The sequence below is a fragment of the Miscanthus floridulus genome, chromosome 5 (assembly GCF_019320115.1).
Source record: "Miscanthus floridulus cultivar M001 chromosome 5, ASM1932011v1, whole genome shotgun sequence".
NCBI lineage: Eukaryota > Viridiplantae > Streptophyta > Magnoliopsida > Poales > Poaceae > Miscanthus > Miscanthus floridulus.
In genome coordinates this window covers 83356483-83370091 of record NC_089584.1, presented here as the reverse complement: position 1 = coordinate 83370091, position 13609 = coordinate 83356483, and positions in this window count along the sequence as shown.

Sequence of the window (13609 nt, the reverse complement as noted above, 5' to 3'; positions counted from 1 at the left end):
TATTTATGTTTTGATGATCAAGACACTTAGAAAGTGTGATCACATTTAGGTTCGATAGCCGTACTATTAAGAGGGGTGAAACTCGTATCGAAATGCGGTTATCAAAGTGCCACTAGATGCTCTAACTCATTGCATATGTATTTAGGATCTAGTGGAGTGCTAACACCCTTGAAAAATGTTTGTGAAAATATGCTAACACATGTGCACAAGGTGATACACTTGGTGGTTGGCATATTTGAGCAAGGGTTAGGAACTTCACCGGTGGAGTGTTCACCCATAGAGTGCAGACAGTCCAACGGTGAAAGCTCTAGTTTGGTTTTGGTTAATTGATGAAACCCTAAGTGCTAACCTAGTTTATCAAGATGATTATGAGATAGGTAGCACTACTCCAAGTGATGAAGCAATGATGAAGATCATGACAATGGTGATGGTCAAATGCTTAAACTTGGAAAAGAAGAAAGAGAAAAACAAAAGGCTCAAGGCAAAGGTATAAAATGTAGGAGCCATTTTGTTTTAGTGATCAAGACACTTAGTGAGTGTGATCACATTTAGGATAAATAGCCGTACTATTAAGAGGAGTGAAACTCGTATCGAAATGCAGTTATCAAAGTGCCACTAGATGCTCTAATTCATTGCATATGCATTTAGGATCTAGTGGAATACTAACACCCTTGAAAATGTTTGTGAAAATATGCTAACACAGGTGCACAAGGTGATACACTTGGTGGTTGGCACATTTGTTCAAGGGTGGTGAAGTTTGGGTGCAAGGGTAAGAAACTCCACCGGCGGAGTGTCCGCCCGTAGAGTGCGGATAGTCCGACGGTGCCACCGGCACCCTAGACAAAAAAATTGGAGGTCACTGTGAGTGACCGGACGCTGATCTTGGGTAGACCCGTGCGTCTGGTCAGGCGTAGCAGAGAGGTCGCCAGTTTCGGTGTTACATCGGACGCTGGACCTGAGATGCACCAGACGCTGGTTTCTACGTCCGGTCAAACTGACATGGCGACACAGTGACTAGGGTTTAGCACCGGACGCTGGTCTATGTCCGGTCAAGGTGGACCGGATACGTCGGATCAAAGAAAACCGGATTTGGACCCTTACTATAAACGACCGGACGCTGGTGGTTCAGCGTCCGGTCAGTTTTGCCAGAGTGTCCGGTCAGTTAATAGCCGTTGTCATCTGGCGGCTCAAGTTTAACTCAGAATGACACATGGCTGACATCTGTGGACCGGACGCTGTGTCCAGGGTCCGGTCAGTATGACCGGAGCGTCCGGTCAGAGCGCGTTTTGCCCAGTGAAGGGGTACAACGGCTCTATTTTGTGGAGGCTTCTATTTAAGCCCCATGGCCGGTTCAAGCTCACTCTCTTGCACATTTTCATTGACATAGCAACCTTGTGAGCTTAGCCAAAGTCCTCCCACTCATCTCCATCATTGATTCATCATCTTTGTGAGATTGGGAGAGAATCCAAGTGCATTGCTTGAGTGATTGCATCTGGGGCACTTGGTATTCGTGTTGCGCTGCGAATTTCGCTTGTTACTCTTGGTGGTTGCCACCACCTAGATGGTTGGAGCAGCGGTGGAGGATTGGCACGAGTTGGTGATTGTTCGTGGCCGTCTCCGGTGATTGTGAGGGGAGTTGTACCTTCCCCGACAGAGCGTCGAAAGGTAACTCTAGTAAATTGCTCGTGTCATTGAGTTACCTCACTTGTGGGTCGGTTCTTGCGGTGTCCAATCATGTGGACGAGGTTTGTGAAACACCTCTTAGCCGCCGAACCACCAAGTGTTGGTTGACACAACGGGGCGTAGCGTGTTGGCAAGCACGTGAACCTCAGGAGAAAATCGATTGTCTCTTGTCTTTGGCATTCTCCCAGTGATTGGATATATATTCATCTCGTGATTGGTTCATCCCCTACACGTCGGTATAATCACCCTACTCACTTATTTACATTCTTGCAAACTAGTTGATACAAGCTCTTTAGTGTAATTAGACTTGAGAGCTTGCTTTATTATTTACATTCATCTAGTTGAGCTCTTTAGAGTAGCAAGATTGAGAGCTCTTAGTGAGTAATTATATAGCAAGTTTGTGTGCCTAAGTAATCATTGCAGCTAGAATTGTTGGATAGGTGGCTTGCAACCCTTGTAGAGCTAGAGCAAGTTTGCATTGCGCTATTTGTCATACTAATCAAATTGCTCTAGTTGATTTGTAGATTTTTAAATAGGCTATTCACCCCCCCTCTAGCCATATTAGGACCTTTCAAGTGGTATCGGAGCTATGGTCACCGTTTGATTAAAGGCTTAACAACCTTGGTGTCAAATTATGGCTCAAGTTGTGTTCAACCATGTGGGGGGCAAACCACCGTTCTTTGATGGCACATGCTATGATTATTGGTAGAGAAAGATGAGGATGCATCTTGGTTCAATCAATGATCAAGTGTGGGAAGTGACCGAGAATGACTATGCTATCATTGATCCCGATGATCCCACCAACCAAGATAAGATCAACAAGCAATGCAATACAATGGCTCTCAACACTATATACAATGCCATTGATTCCAAGGTGTTTGAGCAAATCAAGGATTGTGAAAGAGCAAATGAGGTGTGGAAAAAATTGGAAGAAACATATGAGGGCACACTGGTGGTGAAGAGTGTCAAGTTGTATATCCTCAAGGACAAATTGACAAGCTTAAAGATGAAGGAAGATGAGAGCATTTCGGAGATGTTCCATTGATTGCAAGTAATTGTCAATGACTTGAAGGCTTTGGGAGAGAAGATCAAGGATGATGACGTCTCTCATCGGTTCTTGATGTGCCTACCTCCAAGATTTGAGATGTTAAGATTGCTAATCATAAGAGGAGGATTGAAGGATATTACCCCCAACCAAGTACTAGGTGATGTCATGACACAAGAGACATACCGTGTGGAAAGGGAGGGGGATGACAAGGATGACAAGAAGGAAGAAGAAGACAAGAAGAAGAAAAGCATAGCATTCAAGGCTAGCTCATCATCATCAAAGAACAAGGGCAAGTCCAAGAAAGAATCAGGTGATGATGATCTTAGTGATATTGATGATGAAGCTATGGCTCTCTTTGTGCGCAAGATGGGCAAGTTCATGAAGAAGAAGGGCTATGGTGCAAGAAAGAGAAGAGATCACTCCAAGAAGAAAGAGTATGTGAGAAGATGCTATAATTACAAAAGCCCCGATCATGTAGTAGCAAATTGTCCATACAATAGTGATAATGATGAGGATGAGAAGAAGAAGCACAAGGAGAATAAGAAAGAAAAGAAGGAGAAGAAAGAGAAGAAGATGACCTTCCAAAAGAAGAAGAAGGGTAGAGGCTATGTGGTCACATGGGATAGTGATGGCTCTTCGGATAGTGATAGCCCTAGTGATGATGACAAGAAATCTATCAAGAGAGCACTAGCAAGCATCGCCATCAACAACAAGCCCTCCATCTTCGACACTCCATCGATATGCCTCATGGCAAAACCTACCAAGGTAAAATATGATGTGAGTGATGATGATGAATGTGAAAGTGATGCTTGTAGGAGTGATGATGATGATGAGGAGTACTCTAAGGAGGAGCTCATGGACATGTGTGAGCAAGTACATACTTGCTTTGAGATGAAGAGAAAGGAGTGCAAGGAATTGAACAAGAAAGTCAAATTTCTTGAGCAATCCCTTGATGAGCTCAATGCCACTCATGAGAGCTAGTGGAAGCCCATGAGAAGCTTGGCAAAGCTCACTCTAAGCTTGAAAAGGCTCACTCCTCTCTCATTGAGCAAGTCAAAGTGGAGGAAGCCAAGAAGGAGCAAGTGATCATAACATGTGATGTGGGACTAACATGTGATCTTATTGATGAATCTTTTCGTGAACCCATTATTGTTGCTCCTACTAACACTTCTTGTAGCATACTACTTCCACTTCACCCTTGAGTGATGGTCTCACTTGTGATGCCTCACTTATGGTGGAAAATGAAACCCTCAAGAAGGAGGTAAATGAGCTCACTCGTGCCTTAGGCAATGCCTATGGTGGAGAAGCCCACTTGCTAAAGTGCTTGGGTAGCCAAAGGTTTTTTCTCAACAAAGAGGGATTAGGCTATACCCCCAAGAAAGGCAAGGCGGCCTTTGTCACTCCCAAAGCTAGCTTTGTGAAGGGCAATGGTCAGTTTTGCAATAGATGTAAGCAAGTTGGGCATATAGAGCAAAATTGCAAGACTAACAAGAACAAGCTACCTAATGTATCCTCAATCAAATTTGATTCTTGTTACATGCTTTATAAGGGTGCCAATAGTGTGAAGGCTAAGTTCATTGGTACACCAATTGTGGGCCCAAAGAAGAAGGCCATTTGGGTACCAAAGACTTTGGTGACTAACCTACAAAGACCCAAGCAAGTTTGGGTACCTAAAAAGAATTGATCTTCTTTTGTAGATAAATTATAAAGCCAGAGGAAGGCATTGGGTGCTTGATAGTGGGTGCACACAACACATGACTGGTGATCCAAGAATGTTCAATTCAATCAATGAAAGCAAGAGCAATGAGATTGATAGTATAACATTTGGTGACAATGGCAAAGGCAAGGTCAAAGGGCTTGGTAAGATTGCAATATCCAATGATTTGAGCATTTCCAATGTGCTACTAGTAGAGAGCTTGAACTTCAACCTATTGTCGGTAGCTCAATTGTGTGATCTTGGTTTCAAGTGCATATTTGGTGTGGATGATGTAGAGATCATAAGTGTAGATGGCTCTAACTTGATATTCAAGGGATTTAGATATGAGAATCTATACTTAGTTGATTTCAATGCTAGAGAAGCTCAATTGTCAACATGTTTGATCACTAAGTCTAGCATGGGTTGGTTATGGCATAGAAGGCTTGGTCATGTTGGAATGAAACAATTGAACAAGTTAATCAAGCATGACTTAGTTAGAGGCTTGAAAGGTGTCACATTTGAAAAGGATAAGCTATGTAGTGCATGTCAAGCCGGAAAACAAGTTGGTAACACACATCCTAAGAAGAGCATGATGAGCACATCCAAGGCATTTGAATTGATGCACATAGACTTGTTTGGACCAACCACATACACTAGCATTGGTGGAAACAAATATGGATTTATGATTGTGGATGATTTCACTAGATACATATGGGTGTTCTTTCTTATTGACAAGAGTGATGTGTTTGCAACATTCAAATCATTTGTCAAAGGCATTCACAATGAGTTTGAAACAACAATCAAGAAAGTTAGAAGTGACAATGGTAGTGAATTCAAGAACACTAGAGTTGATGAGTTATGTGATGAATTTGGAATTAGACATCAATTCTCGGCCAAGTATACTCCTCAATTAAATGGGCTAGTTGAAAGAAAGAATAGAACCTTGATTGATATGGCAAGATCAATGTTGAGTGAGTACAATGTGAGTCATTCATTTTGGGCCAAAGCAATCAACACGGCTTGCTACTATAGCAACCGACTCTATTGTCACCCTATGATGGAAAAGACACCTTATGAGCTATTAAATGGAAGAAAGCCCAACATAGCATACTTCTGGGTTTTTGGTTGTAAATGCTATATATTGAAGAAAGGCACTAGATTAAGCAAGTTTGAAAATAAATGTGATGAAGGTTTCTTGCTTGGTTACTCCACTACTAGCAAGGCTTATAGAGTTTGGAATTTGGCTAGTGGTACTCTTGAGGAGGTTCATGATGTGGAATTTGATGAAACAAATAGTTCCCAAGAGGAAGATGAGAACCTAGATGATGTAAAAGGCACTCAATTGGTCAATGCAATGAAGAACATGGACATTGGTGAGTTAAGGCCTAGAGAGGTGATTAATGTTGAAGATGACAAGAATCAAGTGCTCTCTAACTCAAATATGCAATCTAGTGGTTCTCATGATCAAATCCAAGCAAGCACTAGTAATGGCAATGTGCAAGATCAACAAATGGCTAATTCATCATCTCAACCAAGTGATCAATCTAATGCAAGCAATCAAGTGCAAGTGCTTCAACCAACCAATGTTGCAAGAGATCATCCATTGGACACTATCATTAGTGATATTTCAAGGGGAGTACAAACTAGATCAAGATTGACATCATTTTATGAGCATTTCTCATTTGTGTCATCCATTGAACCTAAGAAGATAGATGAAGCTTTGAGGGATGTTGATTGGATCAATGCTATGCATGAAGAGCTAAACAACTTCACAAGAAACCAAGTATGGGATTTAGTTGAGAGGCCTAAGGATCATAATGTGATTGGAACTAAGTGGGTCTTTCGGAACAAGCAAGATCAAGATGGGATAGTGATAAGGAACAAAGCAAGATTAGTGGCTCAAGGTTACACTCAAGTTGAAGGTCTTGACTTTGGAGAAACATATGCCCCGGTTGCAAGATTGGAAGCAATTAGGATCTTGCTAGCTTATGCTTGTGCCCACAACATCAAGTTGTATCAAATGGATGTGAAGAGTGCATTTCTCAATGGGTACATCAATGAGCTTGTGTATGTTGAGCAACCTCCTGATTTTGAAGATGAAAAGAAACCCAACCATGTTTACAAGTTGAGAAAGGCTTTGTATGGATTGAAACAAGCACCAAGAGCATGGTATGAGAGATTGAGGGATTTCCTACTCTCTAAGGGATTCAAGATGGGAAAGGTTGACACCACTCTCTTCACCAAGAAGCTTGGAAATGACTTGTTTGTAATACAAATCTATGTTGATGATATCATCTTTGGGTCAACAAATCAAGAATTTTGTGAGGAGTTTGGCAAGATGATGGCAAGTGAGTTTGAGATGTCCATGATTGGAGAGCTTAATTACTTCCTTGGTCTTCAAATCAAGTAAATGAAGAATGGCACATTTGTAAGTCAAGGCAAGTATATCAAGGACATGCTCAAGAAGTTTGGAATGGATGATAGTAAAGCTATTAGTACACCAATGGGGACAAGTGGAAGCTTGGATAGTGATACTAGTGGCAACATGGTGGATCAAAAGATGTATCGGTCTATGATTGGAAGTCTACTCTATGTGACCACATCAAGACCGGATGTGATGTTTAGTGTATGCATGTGTGCTAGATTTCAAGCCTCACCAAGAGAAAGTCATTTGAAGGCAACAAAGAGAATATTGAGGTACTTGAAGCATACACAACATGTTGGATTATGGTATCCCAAAGGAGCAAGATTTGAGCTGATTGGATATTCGGACTCCAATTATACAGGATGCAAAGTTGAGAGAAAGAGCACATCGGGCACATGTCAACTATTGGGAAGATCACTTGTATCTTGGTCATCAAAGAAGCAAAATAGTGTAGCACTTTCAACCGCCGAAGCGGAGTACATTTCGGCCGATAGTTGTTGTGCTCAATTACTTTGGATGAAGGCTACCTTGAGTGACTTTGGAATCAAGTTCAAGCAAGTGCCATTGCTATGTGATAATGAAAGTGCCGTAAAGCTCACCAACAACCCGGTTCAACACTCAAGAACAAAGCATATTGATGTCCGCCATCATTTCATAAGAGATCACCAACAAAAAGGGACATTTGCATAGAGAGTGTGGGCACCGAAGATCAACTTGCCGACATATTCACCAAGCCACTTGATGAGAAGAGGTTTTGCAAGCTAAGGAATGAATTGAACATACTTGACTTCTCCAATATGTGTTGATGCACCCCCATTATTTGACATGCCTCTCCTTTAAGCAATCCAAGGTAAAAATTGATTGGCATGGCATACATCCTTGCTAAGGACATGATTAGTGCATCTAGATATATTTTACACTTGAATAGGCTCATTCATGAAAATCAAATGAATTTGATGCTTGTATGGTATCACTATTGCTTGTATGTTTAAAATGATCTAGTGGTAGCATATGACATGTTTGTGGGCTTGTAAACCTAGTGTTTGATTTAGAAAATGAGCTATAAGTGTTTAACTCAACATGGTACAAGATAACCCTTATTTGGAGGTGTGAAGAAGCTTGTCCTTGGATCAAACCGAGTTAAATATCTTTTGCAAGTAATCTAGATTGAACCAAATTGAGAAAATGATCCTCATTTCACATGGTTTCACCCCAACATATCTATAACTTGAGGTCACCCCTATCTATACTTTAAGCCTTTATGGTCATTGATGACAAAGGGGGAGAAATAGTGTACAAAGATATTGAAACAAAGGGGGAGAGATAATATATGACAAAAGAAGGGGATCAATTAAAATTTTGAGCATACAAATAGGGGGAGCAAGCTCATAAACTTGTATGGTGCATTTGAATGAGCATTACATATGTTTGCTTGCATGGCATAAGTTTTAATTTCAAATATCCATGCTTGTGTGGTGTATGCTAGTTATAGGTTTGAATATTGAAATGAAAAACTAGCATGCATAGGCTAAGTAACTAGACTTATGTTCATTCTATGGGAACTAGACCCTTGCAAATAATATTGATCTCACGGGGTATTCTAGTTCTTGTATATGTCTAGTTACTAATGGTGCTAAGGATGGTGTATTGGTGCACTCCGATTGGTATCACGCTTCAAAGGTCCATCTCTTATACCTTAGCATCATTTGGTAGAAATTGACTCCTATATTTCCTATCTAAGCATATGTGCAAGCTATAATCCAAACTCTTAGCACATATGTAGGTGGAGCAATTGCTACCATTTGGAGTTCATGAAACTTGTCCATATCCTTTACACATGGTAAATATGCTTGGGCAAGCAACATGGATTCAAATGAACTTTAATTCATATCTTTGTATAAGAGTTGTCATCAATTACCAAAAAGGGGGAGATTAAAAGCTCTAGTTTGGTTTTGGTTAATTGATGAAACCCTAAGTGCTAACCTAGTTTATCAAGATGATTATGAGATAGGTAGCACTACTCCAAGTGATGAAGCAATGATGAAGATCATGACAATGGTGATGGCATGGGGATGGTCAAATGCTTAAACTTGGAAAAGAAGAAAGACAAAAACAAAAGGCTCAAGGCAAAGGTATAAAATGTAGGAGCCATTTTGTTTTAGTGATCAAGACACTTAGTGAGTGTGATCACATTTAGGATAAATAGTCATACTATTAAGAGGAGTGAAACTCATATCGAAATGCAGTTATCAAAGTGCCACTAGATGCTCTAATTCATTGCATATGCATTTAGGATCTAGTGGAATACTAACACCCTTAAAAATGTTTGTGAAAATATGCTAACACATGTGCACAAGGTGATACACTTGGTGGTTGGCACATTTGTTCAAGGGTGGTGAAGTTTGGGTGCAAGGGTAAGAAACTCCACCGGCGGAGTGTCCGCCCATAGAGTGCGGACAGTCCGACGGTGCCACCGGCACCCTAGACAGAAAAATTGGAGGTCACTGTGAGTGACCGGACGCTAATCTTGGGTTGACCCGTGCGTCTAGTCAGGCGTAGCAGAGAGGTCGCCAGTTTCGGTGTTACACCGGACGCTAGACCTGAGATGCACCGGACGCTGGTTTCTGCGTCCGGTCAAACTGACATGGTGACACAGTGACTAGGGTTTAGCACCGGACGCTGGTCTGTGTCCGGTCAAGGTGGACCAGACACATCCGATCGAAGAAAACCGGATTTGGACCCTTACTGTAAACGACCGGACGCTGGTGGTTCAGCGTCCGGTCAGTTTTGCCGGAGCGTCCGATCAGTTTTGCCGGAGCGTCCGGTCAGTTAATAGCCGTTGTGATCTGGCGGCTCAAGTTTAACTCAGAATGACATGTGGCTTACATCTGTGGACCGGACGCTGTGTCCAGGGTCCGGTCAGTATGATCGGAGCGTCTGGTCAGAGCGTGTTTTGCCCAGTGAAGGGGTACAGCGGCTCTATTTTATGGGGGCTTCTATTTAATTCCCATGGCCGGTTCAAGCTCACTCTCTTGCACATTTTCATTGACATAGCAACCTTATGAGCTTAGCCAAAGTCCTCCCACTCTTCCCCATCATTGATTCATCATCTTTGTGAGATTGGGAGAGAATCCAAGTGCATTGCTTGAGTGATTGTATCTAGGGGCACTTGGTATTCGTGTTGCACTGCGAATTTTGCTTGTTACTCTTGGTGGTTGCCACCACCAAGATGGTTGGAGCAGCGGTGGAGGATTGGCACGAGTTGGTGATTGTTCGTGGCCATCTCTGGTGATTGTGAGGGGAGTTGTACCTTCCCTGGTGGAGCGCCGAAAGGTAACTCTAGTAAATTGCTCGTGTCATTGAGTTACCTCACTTGTGGATCGGTTCTTGCGGTGTCCAATCGTGTGGACGAGGTTTGTGAAACACCTCTTAGCCGCCGAACCACCAAGTGTTGGTTGACACAACGGGGACATAGCGTGTTGGCAAGCACATGAACCTCGGGAGAAAATCGATTGTCTCTTGTCTTTGGCATTCTCCCGGTGATTGGATATATATTCATCTCATGATTGGTTCATCCCCTACACGTCGGTAAAATCACCCTACTCACTTACTTACATTCTTGCAAACTAGTTGATACAAGCTCTTTAGTGTAATTAGAATTGAGAGCTTGCTTTATTATTTACATTCATCTAGTTGAGCTCTTTAGAGTAGCAAGATTGAGAGCTCTTAGTGAGTAATTACATAGCAAGTTTGTGTGCCTAAGTAATCATTGCAACTAGAATTGTTGGATAGGTGGCTTGCAACCCTTGTAGAGCTAGAGCAAGTTTGCATTGCGCTATTTGTCATACTAATCAAATTGCTCTAGTTGATTTGTAGATTTTTAAATAGGCTATTCACCCCCCATCTAGCCATATTAGGACCTTTCAAGTGGTATCGGAGCTGTGGTCACCGTTTGATTGAAGGCTTAACAACCTCGGTGTCAAATTATGGCTCAAGTTGTGATCAACCATGTGGGGGGCAAACCACCGTTCTTTGATGGCACATGCTATGATTATTGGAAGAGAAAGATGAAGATGTATCTTGGTTGAATCAATGATCAAGTGTGGGAAGTGATCGAGAATGACTATGCTATCATTGATCCCGTTGATCCCACCAACCAAGATAAGATCAACAAGCAATGCAATACAATGGCTCTCAACACTATATACAATGCCATTGATTCCAAGGTGTTTAAGCAAATCAAGGATTGTGAAAGAGCAAATGAGGTGTGGAAAAGATTGGAAGAAACATATGAGGGCACACCGGTGGTGAAGAGTGCCAAGTTGTATATCCTCAAGGACAAATTGACAAGCTTCAAGATGATGGAAGATGAGAGTATTCCGGAGATGTTCAAGTGCAGACAGTCCAACGGTGAAAGCTCTAGTTTGGTTTTGGTTAATTGATGAAACCCTAAGTGCTAACCTAGTTTATCAAGATGATTATGAGATAGGTAGCACTACTCCAAGTGATGAAGCAATGATGAAGATCATGACAATGGTGATGGTCAAATGCTTAAACTTGGAAAAGAAGAAAGAGAAAAACAAAAGGCTCAAGGCAATGGTATAAAATGTAGGAGCCATTTTGTTTTAGTGATCAAGACACTTAGTGAGTGTGATCACATTTAGGATAAATAGCCGTACTATTAAGAGGAGTGAAACTCGTATCGAAATGCGGTTATCAAAGTGCCATTAGATGCTCTAATTCATTGCATATGCATTTAGGATCTAGTGGAATACCAACACCCTTGAAAATGTTTGTGAAAATATACTAACACATGTGCACAAGGTGATACACTTGGTGGTTGGCACATTTGTTCAAGGGTGGTGAAGTTTGGGTGCAAGGGTAAGAAACTCCACCGGCGGAGTGTCCGCCCATAGAGTGCGGACAGTCCGACGGTGCCACCGGCACCCTAGACAGAAAAATTGGAGGTCACTGTGAGTGACCAGACGCTGATCTTGGGTTGACCCGTGCGTCTAGTCAGGCATAGCAGAGAGGTCGCCAGTTTCGGTGTTACACCGGACGCTGGACCTGAGATGCACCAGACGCTGGTTTCTGCATCCGGTCAAACTGACATGGCGACACAGTGACTAGGGTTTAGCATCGAACGCTGGTCTATGTCCGGTCAAGGTGGACCGGATACGTCGGATCAAAGAAAACCAGATTTGGACCCTTACTGTAAACGACTTGACGCTGGTGGTTCAGCGTCCGGTCAGTTTTGCCAGAGCGTCCGGTCAGTTAATAGCCGTTGTGATCTGGCGGCTCAAGTTTAACTTAGAATGACACATGGCTGACATCTGTGGACCGGACGCTGTGTCCAGGGTCCGGTCAGTATGACCGAAGCGTCCGGTCAGAGCGTGTTTTGCCCAGTGAAGGGGTACAACGGCTCTATTTTGTGGAGGCTTCTATTTAAGCCCCATGGCCGGTTCAAGCTCACTCTCTTGCACATTTTCATTGACATAGCAACCTTGTGAGCTTAGCCAAAGTCCTCCCACTCATCTTCATCATTGATTCATCATCTTTGTGAGATTGGGAGAGAATCCAAGTGCATTGCTTGAGTGATTGCATCTGGGGCACTTGGTATTCGTGTTGCGCTACGAATTTCGCTTGTTACTCTTGGTGGTTGCCACCACCTAGACGGTTGGAGCAGCGGTGGAGGATTGGCACGAGTTGGTGATTGTTCATGGCCGTCTCCGATGATTGTGAGGGGAGTTGTACCTTCCCCAATGGAGCGTCGAAAGGTAACTCTAGTAAATTGCTCGTGTCATTGAGTTACCTCACTTGTGGGTCAGTTCTTGCGGTGTCCAATCGTGTGGACAAGGTTTGTGAAACACCTCTTAGCCGCCGAACCACCAAGTGTTGGTCGACACAATGGGGACGTAGCGTGTTGGCAAGCACATGAACCTCAGGAGAAAATCGATTGTCTCTTGTCTTTGGCATTCTCCCGGTGATTGGATATATATTCATCTCGTGATTGGTTCATCCCCTACATGTCGGTATAATCACCCTACTCACTTACTTACATTCTTGCAAACTAGTTGATACAAGCTCTTTAGTGTAATTAGAATTGAGAGCTTGCTTTATTATTTACATTCATCTAGTTGAGCTCTTTAGAGTAGCAAGATTGAGAGCTCTTAGTGAGTAATTACATAGCAAGTTTGTGTGCCTAAGTAATCATTGCAACTAGAATTGTTGGATAGGTGGCTTGCAACCCTTGTAGAGCTAGAGCAAGTTTGCATTGCGCTATTTGCCATACTAATCAAATTGCTCTAGTTGATTTGTAGATTTTTAAATAGGCTATTCACCCCCCTCTAGCCATATTAGGACCTTTCAAACGGTGCCATCGATGCCCTAGATAGAAAAGACAAAGGTCACTATAAGTGACCGGACACTGGTCTTGGTTGGACCGGTGTGTCCGGTCGGTGGCAGCAGAGGGCGCGCAGCGTCGGTCTCTGACCGGACGCTGGGTCACTCAGTGACCGGACGCTGACAGGGTGCGTCTGGTTAAAGGAGGTAACTTGCCCACGGGCACATTGATGAAAGACTTGCGATCATGGTTAGTCATAGACATAGAAGAATAGTTAAAGGATACGATGGCATATTTGTTATCGTCATTCTTCTTGCCCTTTCCTTTCTTGTCCTTCCTGCTATGCACTTGGTAGGACTCATCATCATCACCATCTTTGGAGCTGCTAGATAGCTCACTTGAAGATGCATTTGA